The following is a 22,797-nucleotide window of genomic DNA, read 5'->3' as shown; positions in this document are numbered from 1 at the left end:
GGGGGGGGGGGCGTGACACTAATTTGGGGGCAGATCGGAGGAATGACTGCACAATCCTGTCATTGCAGCAACACCCCCGCCACACAATTCCGATATTACTGGCATTGCGCTGCCGTAGACAGGGCTACGATGACGCGATTTAATGCAAATCGTGTCATTGGCTCCCCCCGGACCGCCCACTTACAAGGGGGAAGCAGATGCCAGACTTGCCCAATCTTTTGAGTGCTGGGAGCACCGCACGATTTTCAGAAGGTTGCCGGTCATCCTGGAAGATTAGGCAAGTGTACATACAGTATAAATGTTATCTACAAACATGGATCTAACAAACAATGCTTTTGGACATATTTATCATAAGTAAATATCAATTTTGGTTGCAGTACACAGATCAGGTGCTAATGACAACAGTAATATGCATATATCTACAACTTATGAGTAAACACAACTTAGACAGTAAACATGGGATGTAGTTATTAGACAGGTGGGACTTAAGATAGGCATCGAAATACTGACGCCCAGGGCTGGTGCAAGGTTTCTTGGCACCCTAGGCATTGCTTCAGTCTAGCGCCCCCCCTCTTCCCTTGGATAGCTACACAAGCACTTATACGGTGCAGCCAGTAGTGGCCCCCTCTATGCAGTGCCCCAGTAGTGCCCTTTATAGAGTGGCCCCAGTAGTAGTCCCCCTATGCAGTGCCCCTTATACAGTGCCCTTTATATAGTGCCCTCAGTAGTGCCCTTTATACAGATCCATCAGTAGTGGTCCCCCTATACAGTGCCCCCAGTAGTGGTCCCCCCTATGGAGTGCCTCCAGCAGTGGTCCCCCTATGCAGTGCCCCTTATACAGTGCCTTCAGTAGTGCCCCTTATACAGTGCCCGCCGTAGTGCCCCTTATACAGTGCCCCAGTAATGGCCCCCCTATGCAGTGTCCCCAGTAGTAGTACCCCCTATGGAGTGCCCCCAGTAGTGGTCCCCCTATGCAGTGCCCTTTATACAGTGCGCCCAGTAGTTGGTCCCACTTATGAAGAGTCCCTTATACAGTGCCCCCCGGTAGTGGTCCCCCCTATGCAGTGCCCCGTACACATAAAACGTACACACAGGCAGACATTAAATGTTATGCTTACCTGAATCTCCACTCCTGCACCTGCCGCCATCGGCTCCTCCATCCTCCTGCTCTGCACTATGGAGACTGCAGGATCCAGAAGGCGGAGCTCATCACAGCAGCCAATGAGAGTCTGTCTGATTCTCATCGGCTGCTAAAACATACACACAGCCGCTGGCGTCGCCGGCAGTGTGTTTGTTACTCTGCAGTGCGGGCCGCACTTATGTGCGGTCCACACTACACTTAAAGAAACCAGCAGCACCCACCAGTGGCCGGCGCTCTAGGCAGCTGCCTAGTGGTAGCGCCGGCCCTGCCGACGCCTAGCTTAATCTTGATGCCGAAATCCAGAAGGATGCCAGCCCGACGAGGTAACTCTGGGGTGCCCTTAGCGGTTAGCCGTGGGGGGGGGGGGTTGTTAGGTTTAGGCAGCATAGCGGGGTTAGGGTTAGGTTAATGGGGGGAGGTTAGTGTTAGGCGCCACTGGGGGGGTTAGGTTTAGGCACTAAGGGGGGAGTTTTAGGTTTAGGCACTAACGGGGAGGGTTAGGGTGCGGGGTGGGGAGGGTTAGGGTTAGGCTTCTAGAAGGGAGGGTTAGGGGGAGGAGGGGGAGAAGGGGGAATGGTAAGTATACTTACCTGACTCCTGTCGGGATACCAACCATCGGGATGCCGCTGTAGGTATTTTGACATCAGGCATCCCAACAGCCGGCATTACATACAAATTCTGTGGCCAGCAGAAACCATTATTTATTAAGTCTACTAGTTTACAATAAATACCTCGCATAGCAGTATTACATAGAGGACCTCATTCAGAGTCGGTCGAAGCGGCCGCACGGTCGTACGCCACCGATGTTCGCTATACTGCGCATGCGTAAAGTTCGCAATGCGCGTGCGCAAACTAGCCGCTACGATCAGAAATTTCTCTCTCCTTGAACACAGCCAGGTCGGAAGTTTGAGTGACAGATTGAGGCATTTGTGGGTGGTAACAGGGGAAGGTGCTTGAAAACGGGGGAGTGGAGATCCGAACGCAGGCGTGCCTAATTATGCGAACGGCGTTTTGTGGGAGTGCATACGGTTTAAGGGAGTGCATAATTAACAAAGTAGCGTCATGGCACAAGTGACATGATCGTAGAGCTTAAGAGAGGGTATGGTCAACCTTAAGCTCTACGACCAGTTTCGATGGTTGCCGATGGTCTCGATTAATCCTTATATGCCCGGAGACGACGTGCAATGCGTACTAGAAGGGGGCGTATTTTTTTGTCTTCCGACCGCTTCCTCCCCTTGGTGGGCCAGCTACCGATCCGAACTTAGGGACGCAACTTGCTAGGGAATTATTTGCATATACGGCCCCTTTTCGCGTACGACCGTGTGGCTGCTTCGACCGACTCTGAATGAGGTCCAGAGTGTTTGAGCAGATGCAAATTTATGCATCTTTGCCTGTATCCGTCCTATTCTGAGTCGGACACAACATGGCCAGATCTGTCTTTCTGTGAAATAGGGAGTTTCAGGGAATAAACTGGGCTGTGGCTTTGCGATTGCATGTAACCACTCAGACTGGTGGCAGTGTCATAAGAGTGTCGTGGGCATGTGTCTAATTCTCCATGGGATTCTGAATTGTTCATATGGGGAAAGGAAGACTCTTCATCACTCACGCCTAGCATAGGGCTTGTGCAAGTACAGATACTAATGATGATGTTTGCGCTGGCCGGCGTAAAATCTATGGGCGGCGCAGGTTTCCAATTGCACGTGCACAAACCCCCGCATTCGTTGATTGGAGACTTGCATTAGTGTAATGTAGGCTAATGCGACTGACCGCTAGTACAGCCACTCAGAGTGTGACTCAGAGTCAGCCCCTAAATGTCTGTGTTACATTTGACAAGGCATTTTGTAGTGTATGGGGTCTATTTACTAAAGGTGCCCATACACATAGCGACATTTTACACGATTTGGCCGATTTCGACGAATCGTGACGACGAATCGGGTAAAAAAAGTACAAATCGTTTATACTCACGAGCACGATGCCGATGCGCATCCCCGCTAGTCGTATATGGCATCTTCTGATCTGCCATGCTGTAGGGCAGATTAGCCAACCATGAACACGATGGACGCCAATCGTGAGGGTTTTTTTCCTCACGATGAATCGTACGATTCATCACACAATGCGGAATTTGACTGACAGAAGCCTGGACACGCCCCATCACCATCTTGTGCAGCATCGTGCATGGAGCAAGACAGTCGCACTTTGGGAGCCTGCACACTGAAGTTTTGTTTTGGACAAGTTTTGGTGAGTATTGGTACAGTTTAATACAACCACACTGACCACCAATATGTGCTCCCCACTGCCCACCAATGTGTGCCCCCAGGTAATAAATGAATGACCCAGCCACCGCCCGCCGTATTGAGGCGGGCGGTGGCTGGGTCATGCATTAAGCTCCCACTGCCCACCAATGTATGCCCCCAGGTAATAAATGCATGACCCAGCCACCGCCCGCCGTATTGAGGCGGGTGGTGGCTGGGTCATGCATTAAGCTCCCACTGCCCACCAATGTGTGTAATACATCAAATAAATAAATAAATAAACACATTTTTTACAAAAAAACACCATACATTACATTTAAAAACACACATTATTTAAAGCTGGGGGTCTTCTACCTTTCGGTCTCCAGCTATTGTGGAACTACAGATCCCAGGATGACCTGCCACCCACCTTTGAAACTGTTTTTAGGGCATCCTGGGATCTGTAGTTCTACCACAGCGACAGGCCCAAAGGTGGAAAACCCATACTGTCAAACAAAGAAAAACATTATATTACCAAGCAATAAACACATAACATTCCTGTAAAAGAAAACATGATTAGAATACCATAACAAACCTTTAAAAACCTGTAAAAAAGAAAATATTAAAACAATAAAAATGTGAACTATAACAACATTACATTTAACAAAACTATATACACAAATATTTAAATGTCCTTTTTTTCTTATTCATAGATAATGTCCATGGATTCACAACGTGAATTCGTTACAGGATTCATTGAAATCCTGCACTCGAAAGACTGTCTGTGGAAGATCAGTTCTCAGAAGTACCACAATAAGTCGCAGAAGTTGGCCGCACTCGAGGAACTGTTGGTGTATACAAAAAAATACATATCTGATGCAGACCTGAAAACTGTACGGCAAAAGATACAAAATCTCAGGACAGTATACATCAAAGAAAAAAAGAAGGCGGATGACTCCAAAAAATCAGGAGCGGCTACAGATGAAATATATACTCCTGCGCTGTGGTACTACCAAATGATGTCATTCATCAGTGACCAAGAGCCTCAAAGGGAATCAATCATCTTGATGTCTGAGCGTGAGGGAGATGAGGAGGTTGCAGAAGTCTTGGTAAGTAGTGACACAGTTTAAACCAAAATCCTTAATGTTTTTGTTGTTAAATCCCAAATGTCCAATTTAGTCAGTAGTTCACAGATAGTCCTCCTGCCATGGTACAGCACCTGACCTGGTCCATTGAAATAGGTCATGTACTCCTCCCTCACTTCTTTGGCACGTGCGGTGGATGTTGTTGTAGTTGTTGGTGCAGACACAGATGTCAAATGTTCAATGTCCTCCAGGGGTCCTACATCTTCTGGTCTAGCTGGGACTGGTCCTCGTTGAGTAGATTTTCTTTGCAGAAAGTTGTGCAGCACACAGCACACCATCACGACCCAGTCTATCTTCTCCACATGTAGATGGTGGTGTGGAAATTGCGGAAGCGGTTGCTCATTATTCCAAACGCAATTTCCACAATGCGCCGTGCCCGGGATAGACGGTAGTTGTATATCCTTTTCTCTCTGGTCAGGCCCCTGTGTGCAAATGGCTTCATCACATGTTCATGTAATGCAAAAGCCTCGTCTGCAACGAAAACGTAATTTAGGCCGTGCTTTGTCTCGTCCAGTGAGGGCAGGTTGAGGGTTTTGTTGGCGAGTCTCTGGTAGAAAGCCGTCTTTTTGAAGGACCCACCATCCGAAGCACGCCCATTCTTGCCGACATCCACAAACAGAAATTCGTAGTTGGCATTCACCACTGCCATGAGAACGATGCTGAAGAATCCTTTGTAGTTGTAGTATAAGATCCGGTGTTGGCAGGTGGGTTGATGCGGATGTGTTTCCCATCGATGGCTCCTCCGCAGTTAGGGAAATTCCAACGTTGTTCAAAATCTTCCGCGATGCTGGTCCACTCCTCCACGGTGTTAGGAAACTGTAAAAATAGTAAAAAAGATGTTAAAACATGACTATAATATTTTTTATATCTTTTTTTCATATATAGACTCCCACCCAAGACCCTGATTTAACATCGACACCGGACCTCAGTCTGTTCGCTGGCTACATTGATCCGGAGAATAGCACACAAGTGGAAAGTCAAGTTCCACCTGGACCCTCATCTTCTCAACAACCCCAAAAAAAGAAAAAAAAAAGGCAGAAAGGAGAATTTTACAGAACAAGAGGACCATTTTTTACAAAACGCAGAACGGCTGCTGCAGAAACCCCCAGATGCAATTGATGATTTCACAGCTCATGTGAACAGCACATTGAGAAATCTGGATGCAGATATCCAACAAAATTTTTTAAGGTTAAACTATGACCTCTTGAGTCGCTGTATGAGCAAAAATATCTCAAATTCGACATACATTGCAGATCCAATTCTATTTTCCCCTGCCCCAAATAGGTATGTCCGTCCGTCCCCTGCCCAGTTAGATATTACTCCCCCACCAAGCACCAGCACCACCTTGTATAATGCTCTGCTGGATGCAGCAGATGAGACGCCCCAATATACAGAGATGTAAATTTTTTCTTGATTGTAATATCACCAAATTTTATGAATTCCAATAGGTGCTTGCTGCATGGGATAGGGTGGTGATGACGCCATTTGAACAAGGTCACTACGCACATGGCACAAGTACACATTGCTGGAAGCCGGGGCCACAATGTGTACTTGTGCCATGTGTGTATTGGCCTGTTCAAACTGGCGTCTGACCCACCCTATCACATACAGCCGGCTACCTATTGGGATTCATAAAATTTGGTGATAATGTTCTTTTGTAAAGTTGTAATAAAAAAAGTATTTTGCACACAGTTTAGTGCACACTTTCAGTTGCCTGCAGGTCAGTGCACATTGTACTTAATGAAGGCTATTTTTTTCTTTGTTTTAGAAAAAAAATAAAATAATAATTTTCTTTACACAAGAAACCAATGTGTGCTGTTTTTTTTAAACTTACCTTGCAATACTGGTACTGTAGCACTTTTACGATGGCTTTGCAGGTCTCCGGAATGATGACGCCCAAGGACTGATTTGAGATGAGTGTCCCAAACTTCAGGTCTTCCAGTGACCTTCCTGTAGCCAGGTACCTAAGGGTAGCCACCAGTCTGTCTTCAGCAGGGATTGCCCTCCGCCACCTTGTGTCCTGTCTCTTGATGTGGGGGGTCACCAGATGCAGCAATTCTTGGAAGCTGGCGTCATCCATGCGCAGGTAGTTCCGATAGTCCTCCGGGTTGTTCTCCTTGATCTCTATCAGCAGGGACATGTGAGAGCGGGTATCCCTTTGTAGCAGCCACTCCTTGGTCCAGCATGCTCTCGTCCTTCTTCGCTGGGCCCTCTTCCTAATCTCCCGGACCCCGGCTTCAGCGACCAACACTCTATACCGATAGGGATGCATCAGTACAGAATTCAGGAACAGGATAGAATGCAGGTAGGTAGCACACACTTGCAGGTAGAATAAACTTTGTATAAGGCAAGCCAATTACAAAGAGCACAGTAGCAATGTACAGGATTCAGCAGGAATACACCTAGCCTCATCTAGTAGCAGAGCAGAATGTACACAGAGTTTAGGGTGCCTGCTTTTTTATACTCCCAAGCTAGCCCCTCCCATTGTTATGGCTATTTAAATTTCCCTCCAATAGTCAAGAGCCTGTTTTATTTTTTTTTTCAACTCACGATTTGTTATGGCCAATCTCACGATGCGTACGATCCGATAGATCGTGAGATCGTAAGACAGATTGGGTGTCTTTTTTCCAAAATCGTGATCACGACGGCAAGGGAGCTCCCGTGAAAGTTCATGAGGAAATTGGCCATAAAATCGTATATCGTGAGCACATCGGTATATGTGTGGGCACCTTAAGCCTTAGAGAGAGATAAAGTGGAGAGATAACGTACCAACCAGTCAGCTCCTAACTGTCATTTTTCAAACATAGCCTGTGACATGACAGGAACTGATTTGCTGGTACTTTATCTTTGTTCACTTTATCTCCATCCAAAGCTTAGTAAATAGACCCCAAAGTACCAACCAATTAGCTCCTAACTGTCACTTTACAGGCTGTGTTTCAAAAATGACAAGAGCTGATTGGTTGGTACAGGGGCGTTTTAAGAGAGGAGGGGGTCCGTGTGCAGACTCAGGGCCTGATTCAGACCCGGACGCTATTTGCGGACGCTTGTTCTTAAAAAGGGGCCGGATATTTATATTGAGAGCTCGCTCTTTGCGGTGTGTTGACGCCTCTATGTCTGAGCGAACATCTGAAAAATGCGCTCGCTAATTTGTAAAGACGCCCCTTTGCTGTTCGCATCACACGTCATCTCCGTTATTTATTATATTAATCGGGAACATCGAAAGGCATCTGAACTACTCGCAGTGCTTGTGGTAGGATTTACTTCCCGCTATCACTGCATGCAGTTCAGGCTAAAAGACAACCAAGTGACGTGATCGATGACGCTCCTTTACTAATTATGCACTCCCATTAAACGCCGTTTTGACCGTTAGGCACGCCTGCGTTCGGATCTCCACTCCCCCGTTTTCAAGCATCTTCCCCTGTTACCACCCACAAACGGTACATTCTGTCAATCAAATTAGCAGCCCCTCGCTGTTTTACGAGCACACGATTTCCGACCACAATGACTGATTTGCACATGTGCATTGCGAACCATACGCATGCGCAGTTGCGCAAACATCGCTCAGAGCGAACGAGCGGCCGCTTACGAGCGGCTCTGAATCAGGCTCTCAGTGCGGGCCCCCTCCTCTCTCCATCGGTCCCACGGTGCAGCACTGGCAGTAGATTCTGGCTCAGTGCCGGAATCTACGTGGGTCTTCAGGTAAATATAAGAATATATGGGTACAGGGTGTGCGTTGTGGGCCCCCCTGGACCCAGGGGCCTGTGTGCACTGTACATCCTGCATCCATTATAGATATGCCCCAGGGTTGATACTTTATATCTCTCCCCTTTATCTCTCTCAAAGGCTTAGTACATTTACCCCTCTGTAACATACAGTAGTGGGTACACTGTGCAATAATACATGTACAATGGCTTAACTGCTTTGTATTGATAGTGCATAGCAGGAAAGCCCCACCAATGTCTCCATTATGATTGAACATTCTTCATGTTAATAGTGCTTAGCCAGCTGACGTATTGATGAACATTGCGGGTGCAATAATTCAGCGACAACTGGAAATCTTTTTTATTGTCCGTAATGTATTATAGTCAACAATTTGTATCGTCACTTTCACATTAATGGCATCACTGTCCTGACTTTCTGTATAGTGCTTGTAATTAATTACATCTGTTCCCATTCTTGTATTCCCTATTAAAGCCTCAATTGCTAAGCTATTTAGTTCTATTATTCCAGCAGGCCTTCTGACAAGAGCTGTACCGAGGTAATCTAGTGAACAGTTATATTGCAGCACGTACGGAACATACACATAATGAATTGGGAGTTCTAAAGGTAGATCTAGAGGTTCCCGTTTTCAGATGATTGTTCTGTATTCATCACAGCAAAACTAGAAGAATTCAACAAAGAATAATATATCCAGTCCTGCTGCAATTGGATTTCCTGTGTCATGCTGACATACAGTAAAGGTAACCTTGAATATGTATATCATTCTGTGTATCTGTGCTCTGTATCTAAATTACACTGGTCTTTGTAATAAATCCTTCCCACGAGATGTGTACCAAATTTGATGTTTTCATTTTATGATTGAGCAGCTTAATTTAGCTTTTCCAGGGCTCAGTTCAAGGTACAAGATATTTCCCTTCCTCGCAGGGGCTGCGCTTTCAGCGATTGTAGAAAATAGATTTTTCACTTAAAAGAAAAATTTTTCATAAGCAATAATAATACATTGTAATGCTGCTTGTTATATGCTTTTTAGAATTGCCAATCCACATGCAAACATAAACCATTTCATCAGGGAGACATACAGTAGGTCAGGTCGGGTATGTTACACTTATTTTTTTATACCAAATAAGAAACTTATACGCAAGGGTGGTTTTCATTTGTACAAAGGGGATGATTCAGCAATGCACACAAGTCAGTTTTGTTGGTGACCGACCTACGCCAGGAGGTATTGGATTTTTTTTTTTAGGAAAGCTGTGGGAATTCTACTGGAGAAGTGGATCGATCACCTGGCAGAAGGTAAGTATTAGGGATGAGCGGGTTCGGATTTCTGAAATCCAAACTCCACCGAGCCCCCTCGATCCGAGCCTGAAACCGAGTCCGGCTCTAGGTTTTCCCGCCTGACTCGGAACTGAAATCGAGGCAAAACGTCATCATCCCGCTTTCCGGATCTCGCGGGTTTTGGATTCTATAAAAGGTCCCCGTGTCGGCGCCATTTCTCACTCCGGCTGTGGACAGTGAAGAGGGAGGGTGGGAGTTAGGGCTGGATGGGCTGTGTTGTGTTGTATTGTGCTGTGCTGCTGTTGTCCATAGGGGCTGTGTCCACTCCTCCAAAGTCCATAGGGGCTGGCTGGGCTGTGTTGTGCTGCTGTTGTCCATAGGGGCTGGCTGGACTGTGTTGTGCTGCTGTTGTCCATAGGGGCTGACAGGGCTGTGTTTTGCAGTCAGTTGTTCATAGGGGCTGTGTCCACTCCAAAAGTCTATAGGGGCTGGCTGGGCTGTGTTGTGCAGTGTCCCATAAAGGCTGTAGTCCTAAAGGGGTGCTGTAATGTTGTCCAGGGGATGATCTGTCCATCAGGGGTGCTCCTCCAAAGTGCACTCCAAAACCCCCCATTTATTTCTGTGTTTGTGAATTGTGTGCACTGTAGCTGCACATGCATCAACAAAGGAGCAGAATCAAGCGTGCGCCTGTGTCATAAGTAAAGGGCCAGCTGGCTCATCTCTTAAAGGGTCGTGTAACCCCCAAAGTGCACGTCAAAAAAATAAAAAAATCTTCTTTTCTGTGTTGTGAATTGTGTGCGCTTTAGCTGCACGTGCATCAACAAAGGAGCAGCGCCAAGCGTGCACCTGTGTCATAAGTCTGTTAAAGGGTGGTGTAACCCCCAAAGTGTACTCCAAAAAAAATAAAAAATTCTTCTTTTCCGTGTTTGTAAATTGTGTGCGCTGTAGCCGCACGTGCATCAACAAAGGAGCAGCGCCAAGCGTGCGCCTGTGTCATAAGTAAACGGCCAGCTGGCTTGTCTGTTAAAGGGTGGTGTAACCCCCAAAGTGCGCTCCAAATAAAAAAAAATTCTTATTTTCTGTGTTGTGAATTGTATGCGCTGTAGCCGCACGTGCATCAACAAAGGAGCAGCGCCAAGCATGCGCCTGTGTCATAAGTGAAGGGCCGGCTGGCTCGTCTATTAAAGGGTGGTGTAACCCCCAAAGTGCACTTCTAAAAAATAAAAAATTCTTCTTTTCTGTGTTGTGAATTGTGTGCGCTGTAGCTGCATGTGCATCAACAAAGGAGCAGCGCCAAGCGTGCGCCTGTGTCATAAGTCTGTTAAAGGGTGGTGTAACCCCCAAAGTGCACTCCAAAAAAAATTAAAAATTCTGCTTTTCCGTGTTTGTAAATTGTGTGCGCTGTAGCCGCATGTGCATCAACAAAGGAGCAGCGCCAAGCGTGCGCCTGTGTCATAAGTAAAGGGCCAGCTGGCTGTTAAAGGGTGGTGTAACCCCCAAAGTGTGCTCCAAATAAAAAAAAAAAAATCTTATTTTCTGTGTTGTGAATTGTATGCGCTGTAGCCGCACGTGCATCAACAAAGGAGCAGCGCCAAGCGTGCGCCTGTGTCATAAGTGAAGGGCCGGCTGGCTCGTCTATTAAAGGGTGGTGTAATCCCCAAATTGCGCTCCACAAAAAATAAACAATTCTTCTTTTTTTCTGTGTTTGTGTGTGAAATGTATGCACAGTAGCCGCATGTGCATCAACAAAGGCTCAGCACCAAGCATGCGCCTGTGTTATAAATCAAGGGCCGGCTAGCTCATCTGTTAAAGGGTGGTGTAACCCCCAAAGTGCGCTCCACAAAAAATAAACAATTCTTTTTTTCTGTGTTTATGTGTGAACTGTATGCGCAGTAGCCGCATGTGCATCAACAAAGGAGCAACGCCAAGCGTGCGCCTGTGTCTTAAGTAAAGGGCTGGCTCATCTGTTAAAGGGTGTTGTAACCCCCAAAGTGCGATCCAAAAACAAAATAAATTCTTCTTTTCTGTGTTGTGAATTGTGTGCGCTGTAGCCGCACGTGCATCAACAAAGGAGCAGCGCCAAGCATGCGCCCATGTCATAAGTGAAGGGCCGGCTGGCTCATCTATTAAAGGGTGGTGTAACCCCCAAAGTGCACTTCTGAAAAATAAAAAAATCTTTTCTGTGTTGTGAATTGTGTGCGCTGTAGCTGCACGTGCATCAACAAAGGAGCAGCGCCAAGCGTGCGCCTGTGTCATAAGTCTGTTAAAGGGTGGTGTAACCCCCAAAGTGCACTCCAAAAAAAATAAAAAATTCTTCTTTTCCGTGTTTGTAAATTGTGTGCGCTGTAGCCGCACGTGCATCAACAAAGGAGCAGCGCCAAGTGTGCGCCTGTGTCATAAGTAAAGGGCCAGCTTGCTGTTAAAGGGTGGTGTAACCCCAAAGTGCGCTCCAAATAAAAAAAAAATCTTATTTTCTGTGTTGTGAATTGTATGCGCTGTAGCCGCACGTGCATCAACAAAGGTTCAGCACCAAGCATGCGCCTGTGTTATAAATCAAGGGCCGGCTGGCTCGTCTGTTAAAGGGTGGTGTAACCCCCAAAGTGCACTCCACATAAAATAAACAATTCTTTTTTTCTGTGTTTGTGTGTGAAATGTATGCGCAGTAGCCGCACGTGCATCAACAAAGGAGCAACGCCAAGCGTGTGCCTGTGTCATAAGTCTGTTAAAGGGTGGTGTAACCCCCAAAGTGCACCCCCAAAAAAAATTAAAATTCTTCATTTCTGTGTTTGTGTGCGCCTTAGCCGCACGTATTTATCAATATAACATAAATGGAGGACAAAACTTTGTCCGATAAAAATAAAATAGGGAAAGATCACGAACCACTTCCTCCTAGTGCTGAAGCTGATGCCACTAGTCATGACATAGACGATAAAATGGCATCAACGTCGTCTGCCGAGGTCGATGCCCAATGTCATAGTAGAGGACAGATAAAATTCCAAATGAAAAAGTTCAGGAAAATGACCTTAAAAAAAACATTTAAATCATCTGAGGAGAAACGTAAGCTTGCCAATATACATTTATGACACGGAGTGGCAAGGAACGGTTAAGGTCTTTCCCTATGTTCATGACTAGTGGTTCAGCTTCACATGACGATGGAAGCCCTCCTCCTGTTACAAAAATCAAATGATTTAAGCTGGCAAAAGCACAGCGAAGAACTGTGCATTCTAAGAAGATATCACAAATCCCCAAGGAGAGTCCAAGTGTGGTGGCGGTTGCGATGCCTGACCTTCCCAACACTGGATGGGAAGAGGTGGCTCTTTCCACCATTTGTACGTCCTCTGCAAGTGCTGGAAGGAGCACCCACAGTCCACTTGCTGATATGCAAAGTGAAGAAGTCATTGTTGAAGTACAACAGGATGAGGATACTGGTGTAGCTGGCGCTGAGGAGGAAGTTGGCGAGGAGGATTCTGATGGTGATGTGGTTTGTTTAAATCAGGCTCCGGGGGAGACAGTTGTCATCTGTGGGATGAAAAAGCCCATCACGGTCATGCCTGGGCAGAAGACCAAACATTCCACCTCTTTGGTCTGCCAATATTTCTATCCAAATCCGGAGAACAACTGTCTTGCCATATGTACCATATGTAAAGGTGAAATAAGTAGGGGTAGGGACATTAACCACCTAGGAACATCCTCCCTTATACGTCACCTGCAGCGCGTTCATAAAAAGTTACTGTCAAGTTCAGAAACTTTGGCTAAGACTGTAAGCAGTCCAGGGACACCTATATCCCGTTGTCCTGTTGTATCCAAGTGCCTGCAAACCACACCGTCAACTCCCTCCTCGTCAATTTCCTCATTAGTCAGGATTGGAAGTAGTCCTGCAGACCATGTCACTGGCATGACTGACTCTTCTATCCGGGATTCCTCGGGAGGATCCTGCATTGCTACGCCTACTGCTGCCATTGCTGCTGTTGCTGCTGGGTGTCGTTCATCATCCCAGAGAGGAAGTAGGAACACCACTACTTTTACTAAACAATTGACCCCCCAACAGTCCTTAGCAAGGAGGATGAAGTACGACAGCAGTCATCCTGAAGCAAAACATATAACTGAGGCCTTGACTGCTATGTTGGTGTTAGACGTGCATCCGGTATCCACCATTAGTGCAGTGGGATTTAGACAATTGATGGAGGTAGTGTGTCCCCAGTTCCAAACCCCATCTAGATTAGATTCACTAGGCAGGCGATATCAAGACTATACAGAGACGTCAGAAAAAGTGTCCTCAGTGTCCTAAAAAATGCGGTTGTACCTAATGTCCTCTTAACCACGGACATGTGACAAGTGGAACAGGGCATGCTAAGGACTATATGACTGCGACAGCCCACTGGGTAGATGTATCACCTTACGCAGCAACAACAGCAGCGTCACCAGTAGCAGCATCTCAGAAACGCCACCATGCTCGATCCTAGGTTTAAAGCCTATGTGCTGTCTCTCTTTCCGGCTGACACAAGCCTAAAGAGATGCAAAGACCAGCTGGTGAAAACATGTCAGCTGAAGCGGAACGTGACACGTCAACAGCTCCTTCTTCATTTTCTCCCACAACTGGGGCTGCCAGGAAACAACTTAGGCATCCAAAGCAACCCACTGGCGGTGATGCAGGGCAGGCAGGACCAAGTTTGGACATCTGGTCTGGACTGAAGGACCTGACAACAATTTCTGACATGTCTACTGTCACTGCATATGATACTGTCACCATTGACAGAATGGTGGAGGATTACATCGGTGACAGCATCCAAGTAGGCATGTCAGACAGTCCGTACCTGTACTAGCAGGAAAAAGAGGCAATTTGGAGACCCCTGTACAAACTGGCTCTATTTTACCTGAGTTGCCCCCCCTCTAGTGTGTACTCCGAAAGAGTGTTTAGTGCAGCCGTGAACCTTGTCAGCAAAAGGCGTAGGAGGTTGCTTCCACAAAATGTGGAGAAAATGATGTTCATCAAAATTAATTATCAACTCTTCCAGGGAGACCAGCCTCCAGAACGTACAGAGGGACCTGTGGTGGTGGATTCGAGTGGGGACGAATTAATACTCTGTGAGGATGAGGATGTACACAACACTGAAGAGGGTGCGGAATCGGTGAATGAGGAGGATGAGGACGACATATTGCCTCCGTAGAGCCAGTTTGTGCAGGGACAGATTAATTGGCAGCTTGTTTTGTGGGGGCCCAAACGAACCAATCATTTCAGCCACAGTCATGTGGCAGACCCTGGCGCTGAAATGATTGGCTTGTTAAAGTGTGCATGTCCTGTTTATATAACAATTCCATCTTGCACCTCTTTTTTTGTTTGCATTATGTACTGTTTGGGGCCTAGTTTTTCAAACTGCCATCCTGTCTGCCACTGCAGTGTCACTCCTAGATGGGCCACGTGTTTGTGCCGCCCACTCGTGTCGCTTAGCATAGTCATCCAGCTACCTCGGTGTATCCTTTTGGAATAAAAACAATATTGTGAGGTGTGAGGTGTTCAGAATAGACTGGAAGTGAGTGGAAATTAATGTTATTGAGGTTAATAATAACATAGGAGCAGAAAAACCCACAAATTCTGTGATTTTAGCTGTTTTTATGCTGTTTTAAAAAAAAATACAGATCCAAAACACAAAACCCAGAACCTAAAACACGGAAGGGTGGTTTTGGCAAAACCAATCCAGATCCAACCCCTAGTAAGTATGTGCGAGTGTGTTTTGTATGTAATAAAACTATACTTTCAACATTGTGTGTACTGTGTTTTTACTATTTTTTTTTACAGGTGGGGTATGGGTGCTGGCATCCTGCTGGCACCTGCAGTTCCACTGTAAAAAACAATAGTAATCATATTGGGGTGCTCGGGAGAGGGGGGGACCCCTTTATTGGGAGGGTACCCACCTCCACTGAGATCTTCAGCTTGTGCTCACAAAGCCCAGTGCTGGTTAATAAAATACAGGGAACCCTATACGTTTCCCTCCTGTATTTTTAGAGCTAGGACTGGCTCAGGAGCCCATGGGCTGGTTTTGCTTCGGGGGACGATGGGGAGTACCCCACACCATTCTTTAAAAAAGAAATTAACCCTTTCTTTGATTTAAGACAAACAAGCAGCATGCATGTATCTCACTGATGGGATGTAGTCACATTGCAGATGGACGGGATGCTGGCTTTTGAAATGGATTCAGTATGATTTACTGCTGGCTGCATGGCCGACAGCGGCATCCCGACAGAGGAGGAAATCCCGATCGTCCTAAGGTAAGTACTAACTAACCTAATTCTAGGCGCGTGGATTAAACATGGGTAGGAACGATCAGATTCACCATCAGAAAACACAATCCTGACATACACGGGAGCTTAGTAAATTCCCAAATTTCTTTTAGAAAAAACCCCAGTGTCTGATCATTCATACTCATGTTTAATCTCGGACAACCATGGGAAAAACACAATTCCTAGTAAATTTACCAGAGTGTTATATGCAGGCCCAGATTAAACCTTCGGGTCACCCGGGGCACTTAATACAGGGAACCCCGTACCCACTCCTCCTGCTCTTCTCCTCATATCAGCACCTTCCCCACTCATCATGTGGACTACCCCCACCTATGAATTAATAGGGCAACTATATTACTGGCCAAACACTTTGTGGCTCTATAAGTGTCCATATGCACTGATGTACATATTCACAGCGGTGGCAACATGAATGCTGATGCATACATTTATAAAGGTGCCAGCAGGCAATAATGGGCTGTTAGTGCATGCTGCTGATTGTAGTGTAACAAATACTGCACCACATTTGCAAATTATTACTCATACCAACTTACTAGGAGTATCAAGAGGGGCACAGTGCTAGTCAGCTTTGGCTATCAAACAAAAAAATGCTATTTTATGTGCGGCTTGGTGATTAGTAAGGCTCCATTTCCAAATTGCACATAAAATTGCTAAGAAACATGCGACTTGTTGTTTAATCTACTCACCACCTTTCACTAATCCTTGCCATACAATTAACCCTCAAATTCTAACTGACAATTTAAGAATTAGGCGTCTGTTTTGTGTTTTGTCTTCCATGATTTATTTTTAAAACTAGGGGGTTTATTTATGAAGGGCCGGTTGTAAAACCTGAAACTTGTATTAGTGTTTATGCCCGATCAAAGGCATAACTAGGGCTGATGGTGGCTGGGGCAAATTACAAAATGGGGCCCCTTAAAAACTGTTTCTTTAATTCTTTAAAAATCTGCTATGGGTAGTAGTAGTGACACCTGGCAGCTGAGGTAGATGGTGGGCATGATGTTGGTAGTAGTAAAAGGTACTGGGTAGGGGTAGAAGCGACACATGCTAGCTAGGGAGGTGGTGAGGGTGATGGTGATAGGAGGGATTGGGTAGGGGTAGTAATAGGGACACCTTGTGTTAGCACAGGTATAAGGAACACACACACACACACCCAGGAAGATGGTCATAGCCAGGGTAAGACCCTATGGGGCCCTAGGCAAGATACTGGTTTGGGGCTCTACCCCTCCCTTTTGTCACTGCATAAATGTGTGTGTATGTATATATATTGCACAATATAACGGCAAGTTTTAAAAATGTTACAGCTGTCTTAATTACACACTTCTAGAAATATATTTTAAGCCAACTACCTTTTAATGGTGTTCCTGCTAGTAGTGACTTCCTTATCCTAGATGTATAGAACCTCTAATTATTAAAATCCACCATATGTGTTACAGACACCCTCTACTGGTCAAGCTGTTTGTTCTGTTATCTGGTGCCAGATCACCAGGAGGAGAATGTTACCCCTACAGTGAATTACTATAATAAGGGGTTCTATTTATCTAGGGCATTGGTTCCCAAACTTTTTTGAATCACGGCACCCTAGAGTATCAACATTGTTTTAACAGCGTCCCTAAGCCAAAAGTTTGTTATTGAGAAATTCAGAAAAATGTAGTAAAGTAGCAAAGTGAAGTAAATTGTGCTTACCTGTCATCTTTAGATTCAGTTATGTGGTGGTGGTAGGTTTGAGCTTCTGTTTATCCACATATTTACATTATATTGACCAGAAATAATTTTATTTGGTGCTGGACCACCAAGCTAAAGGCACCCCTGCAAATGTCCTTAGGCACCCCAGGGTGCCACGGCACACAGTTTGGGAACCACTGATCTAGGGTCAGGAAGTATTTAATTAATAGATGTATATAGTAAAGAAATGAGTGTTAAGTTTAAGTGTGACAACCTAGTTAATAATATATTATTAGACAGACTCATATGGGCATCAGAAAGACCCGATGGTACAAGAGACTGTTAGAGACTTTCAGCATATGCTGAAACCAAGAGAGAGAGAGAACCAGCATGCAACCTAGGAGAAACAAGACAGAGCCTGGTGACAGTTGATAGTTGGGTTGCTCTGCTGAGGATCCTGGAAGATAGATGGGTGGCAGCCAACTATGGTCTGCATCACTTTCACTTCCAGATAGGCGGCTTATTAGAGAGAATAGCAGCTGAGTCTGCTTTTCATCTTTGCTGTATCCTAATGGGCATGCCTATCATCAATGTGCCATTGGTGGTTTCTGTCAGAGGTGCTGATCGAACAACAGGACACAGATAGTGGGAGGCTTGTATCTCAAATATATCACCACACACAACTGAGTTAGCCCATGTCTGCACAGAGCAGCACTGCCCTTTTAGGTATTCCTAAGGGAAAAGACTTTACTGACATTTGCATATACAGTAACCACCACTATTTAATGCGTCTTGATTGCATTAAGGAGAAGGGACATCTACTATAGCATCTCCTTATGATACCAAGAAACTTTCTGCATAGGGATCAGCTCAACTGAAAGAGAAAGACTCAATTAAAGAAACTTTCCCATACCATAGGTCCTACTAGATCTACGGGAAAGGAGAAGAAATAGATATAGAGAAAGTGAGATTATGTAAAGGGGATACATTTTGACAAAGTGTTTTCCTCAGCTAATGCAGAAATCCATTTTGTCACAACAGCCCCATAGTGTCATCTGAATGGAAGTGTACAATAAGCTAATACTTTGACCAAGGGGAGGGGTTTGCAAAGTATACCAGAAATAGCCTGGTATAGAGATTTAAGATGAAACAAAGAAATTGCTGATTATCTCTTGGTAATGTACTATTTATATATACAGTATATATACATACATATATATATATATATATATATATATATATATATAGAATTTTAGATACAAATCAAAAGGGGTGGTATACCTGTGTGTGTGGCACTTACTCTGCTGAGACCTTGGGTTTCAGGGTTCAGTGAATACAAAGAACCCCGTCTCCTATGATATCTTTGAATAGTGATACTAGTATTTCGTAAACAAATTTAAATCATTTCATAGACATTAGAAATATTTCATAAAACGATAAAAGAATATTCCATAGATAAGAAGTCATAATTTCATAGACAATAAAACATATAAATGAGTAATAGTAAAAAACGTGGCTGAGGAAGACTTAATGCACAGCTTAGGGTCAAAAGTTAGAATATCCCGATAGAAAGTGACAATGTGCATATAGAGTCTGTGGAGGAGATAATTACCCTCTATTGGTAGAAATGGACGGATTGTACTGGTCTTTGAGGTGTGGAGCCACAGGTGTTTGCAGTAGTATTGAGTGTCCCGGATACACCCTGTACTGGCTAACAGACAAAACGTCCAGACAGGTAACTCGTCTGACCAGGGTGAAGTAAGTTGATATGAAAAGACACTGATAGAACACTGCCTGACCCAGGGAGCCTGTTCTGGGCCTTCCACCAGATGGCTTTGCATGACATCACATATTAAAACTTAATATATTGATGCAGTGCAAAACCGGTACATCAGCTAGTTTCTGTATAAAACATTAACATCCATACTGAACAGTGCCAATTAATATATGGATAGATAGATAGCTAGATAGATAGATATATAGGGCCAAATGTAATAGGGTGAGAGTTTAGAAAAGTGAGAGTTTCTGACACTTTTTAAACTTTGCCAATTTAATAGAGTCCAAAAACAAAGTAACAGAGCGAACTTGCATGTTTTTTTAGACTTGAAAAACTCTCACGATTTAAAATCTCATTCAGATGTTTTCCCATTTTGAAGATAAAACTCAACCAATGTGAGAGTTTACTGCTAAACTCTCACATTTTTTAAACTCTCACCCTATTACATTTGGCCCATAGTGTTGTTATTTGTAAACTAAAATTGTTATTACTTATGTCCAATTATTGGGTAAGGGGGAGTTATTACATTAATCCTGTTATACGGTATAGGGGCTATCCCAAGCAAGCCCTGGTTAAAGAATTTTGAGACTTGGGTGGAGGCACTAACAAGACTTGAGTAGATAGAAAAAAGCATGAACTGAGTTGATAATCCATCTGTTCCAAGTGAACAGGGGCAATATTTTGAGGGATTTATATTTTTAAATAGTGAGCAAGTTTACCAGGAGGTACAGCAAATTCTCCTACTGATATCATACAGGAATCATTACCGGGTTTGGGCTGATGCTGTTACACATCTCAGTTCACGGACACAAATGGCGATTGTTTTGCATAAAGTGCATCTATGAATCTTTGTATATGTTCATCCTAGTTTGATTGAACTTAGGAGCTCATTCAGACCCTCTTGCTATGATGTGATCGCTCGTAGCTGGCCGATAGTTGTGATCTGCGCATGCCTATGCATTGCAATGCATGTGCGCAAAGCACTGCAAAAGAGCAGAATGCGTTCGCCTGTTGCGCATAAACAGCCAAGCAGAATGAGTGACAGGAGAAACCGTTTGTGGGTGGTGATAGACCACTAGAAATGGGGGAGTGGAGGTGCAAACACAGGCTTACCATTGTGTTGCAACGTCATTTCAGAGGCATACATAATTTAAAAGGCAGCGTCATGGTACACGTCACTTGGAGGGGGGATCCCACTGAAGTGATAGCAGTGCTTGCGGCAGACAGTGGCGTCCGTACCTGAAATCACACCTGGTGCGGGGAGGACAGGCACTCTTCACCTTGTGCGGCATAGCTGCGTGTCGGAAAATTAGGGGGCGTGGCCTCACGGGTGGGCGTGGCATCATGGGTGGAGGCTAGAGGTGCAGGCAGCCCCCCGGGGACCAGCCGGATTGAGTGCCGGCTCCCTCACTGAGCTAGGAGCTGAGTGCTGCACCTAATGCAGCACCCGGCTCCTGTCACTGAGAGGGAGCCAGCATTCCCCTTGTGACGTCAGTGGCGGCAGGGTAAAGTCAACCTCAAGCGCTACGATCGCATCCGATGATATTTGATGCACCAATGTTTTCAATCAGTTCCTGGAGATGACGTGCACAAGTGGGCATCTTATGAATGGCTGGTGGGCGTCTGCATACACAAAGTGGGCGTGCTAATGCCTTGCCGTGCGATCGTCTGCCATGCTGGGCATGCACTGAATTTGCATACGCTGGGAGTGAGCGAACGCATCTAACGAGAGGGTCTGAATGAGCTCCTTGGCTCGATCTGCCTTTACATGAAATAAGGCATTTCGGGGTGTGAACTGGGTGGTGACAATGTGATTGCACATAACCAATCCCTGGGGGAGATGTATCACGTCTTGGAGAGAGATAAAGTAGAGAAATACTGCAAAACAATCAATCAGCTTTTAACTATCATTTATCTATCATAGTATTTGAAATGACAGACGTTGATTGGATGCTTTGGGCAATTTCTCCACCGCTCCCCAAGGCTTCATATATCTCTTGACTTGTAGGAGTGTCATGGGCATGGATCAAAAGCTCTGAGTGATATGTACATGGATCAAAAGCTCTGAGTGATATGTACAGGGGAGGGAAACCTGTTTCTTACATAGCTCATGCACCTACAGTAGCATGGGGCTGGTGCAAGTGCAGATACTAATTGTGATGGTTGTGGTGGCCAATGTAAGATCAGTGCAGGACACGGGTTTCTGCTTTCACACTAACAAACCCCCACATTAGTTGATCGGATACTTATATGGCTACATATGGCTACACGATTGGAAGCTACACGATTGGTAGCATATGCCTACACGATTGGAAGCTGTTGGATAGCATGGGTAACGTGTAGTCTGTTGGGTAGTATGGCTAGATTGGAGGCTGTTGGAGAGCATGGGTAATATGTAGTCTGTTGGGTAGTATTGCTAGATTGGAAGCTGTTGGATAGCATTGGTAATGTGTAGTCGATTGGTTACTATGGCTAGGTTGAAAGCTGTTGGATAGCATGGGTAATGTGTAGTCGGTTGGTTACTATGGCTAGGTTGAAAGCTGTTGGATAGCATGGGTAATGTTTAGTGTGTATATGGCTAGATTGTAGGCTGTATATGGCTAGATTGGATTGTATATGGATAGATTGGAGGCTGTTGTATGGCATGGTTAATGTGTAGTCTGTTTGGTAGTATGGCTAGATTGGAAGCTGTTGGAAAGCATGTGCAATGTGTAGTCTGTTGGGTAGTATGGCTAGAGTGGAAGCTGTTGGATAGCATGGGTAATGTGTTGCTTGTTGGGTACTATGGCTAGGTTGGAGGCTGTTGGATAGCATGAGTAATGTATAGTTTGTTTGGTAGTATGGCTAGATTGGAAGCTATTGGATAGCATGGGTAAAGTGTAGTCTGTTGGGTAGTATGGCTAGATTGGAGGCTGTTGGAGAGTATGGGTAATGTGTTGTCTGTTGGGTAGTATGGCTAGATTGGAAGCTACTCATGATATCCAAAAGACTACACATCATCTCTACTATACAACAGTTTGCAATTTTACCTGCTTTACCCAACAGACTAAACTTTACCCATGCTATCCAACAGCTTCCAATTTAGCCATACTACCCAACAGACTGCACGTTACCCATACTATCCAACAGCTTCCAATCTAGCCATACTACCCAACAGACTACAAATTACCCATGCTATCCAACAGCTTCCAATCTAGCCATACTACCCAACAAACTACACATTATCCATGCTATCACACATCTTCCAATCTAGCCATACTACCCAACAGACTTCACATTAGCCCCGCAATACAACAGCTTTCAATCTAGTCATACTACCCAACAAACTACACATTACCTATGCTATCCAACAGACCTTGGGGTGTAGTTGGTGGTTGAAAACCGGGCATGAACAGTTAAAGCTTTGCTCCCAGGATGCAATGGTCCTTCCCCATATACCCTGCCCCTGAGCCAGAGGCACTTCAGGTTCGTTGGTGCCCAGCCGGAGTTGGGTCACCATTATAACAGTGGGCTGCTTCAGCAGCCCAAAAGCTTTTACTGTTATAATTT

The sequence above is a fragment of the Taudactylus pleione genome, unplaced genomic scaffold (genome assembly GCF_031769625.1).
Source record: "Taudactylus pleione unplaced genomic scaffold, aTauple2 ptg000009l, whole genome shotgun sequence".
In the NCBI taxonomy this organism is placed as follows: Eukaryota; Metazoa; Chordata; class Amphibia; order Anura; family Myobatrachidae; genus Taudactylus; species Taudactylus pleione.
The sequence above is the reverse complement of the archived record's forward strand: the minus strand, read 5'-3'. Positions refer to the sequence as shown.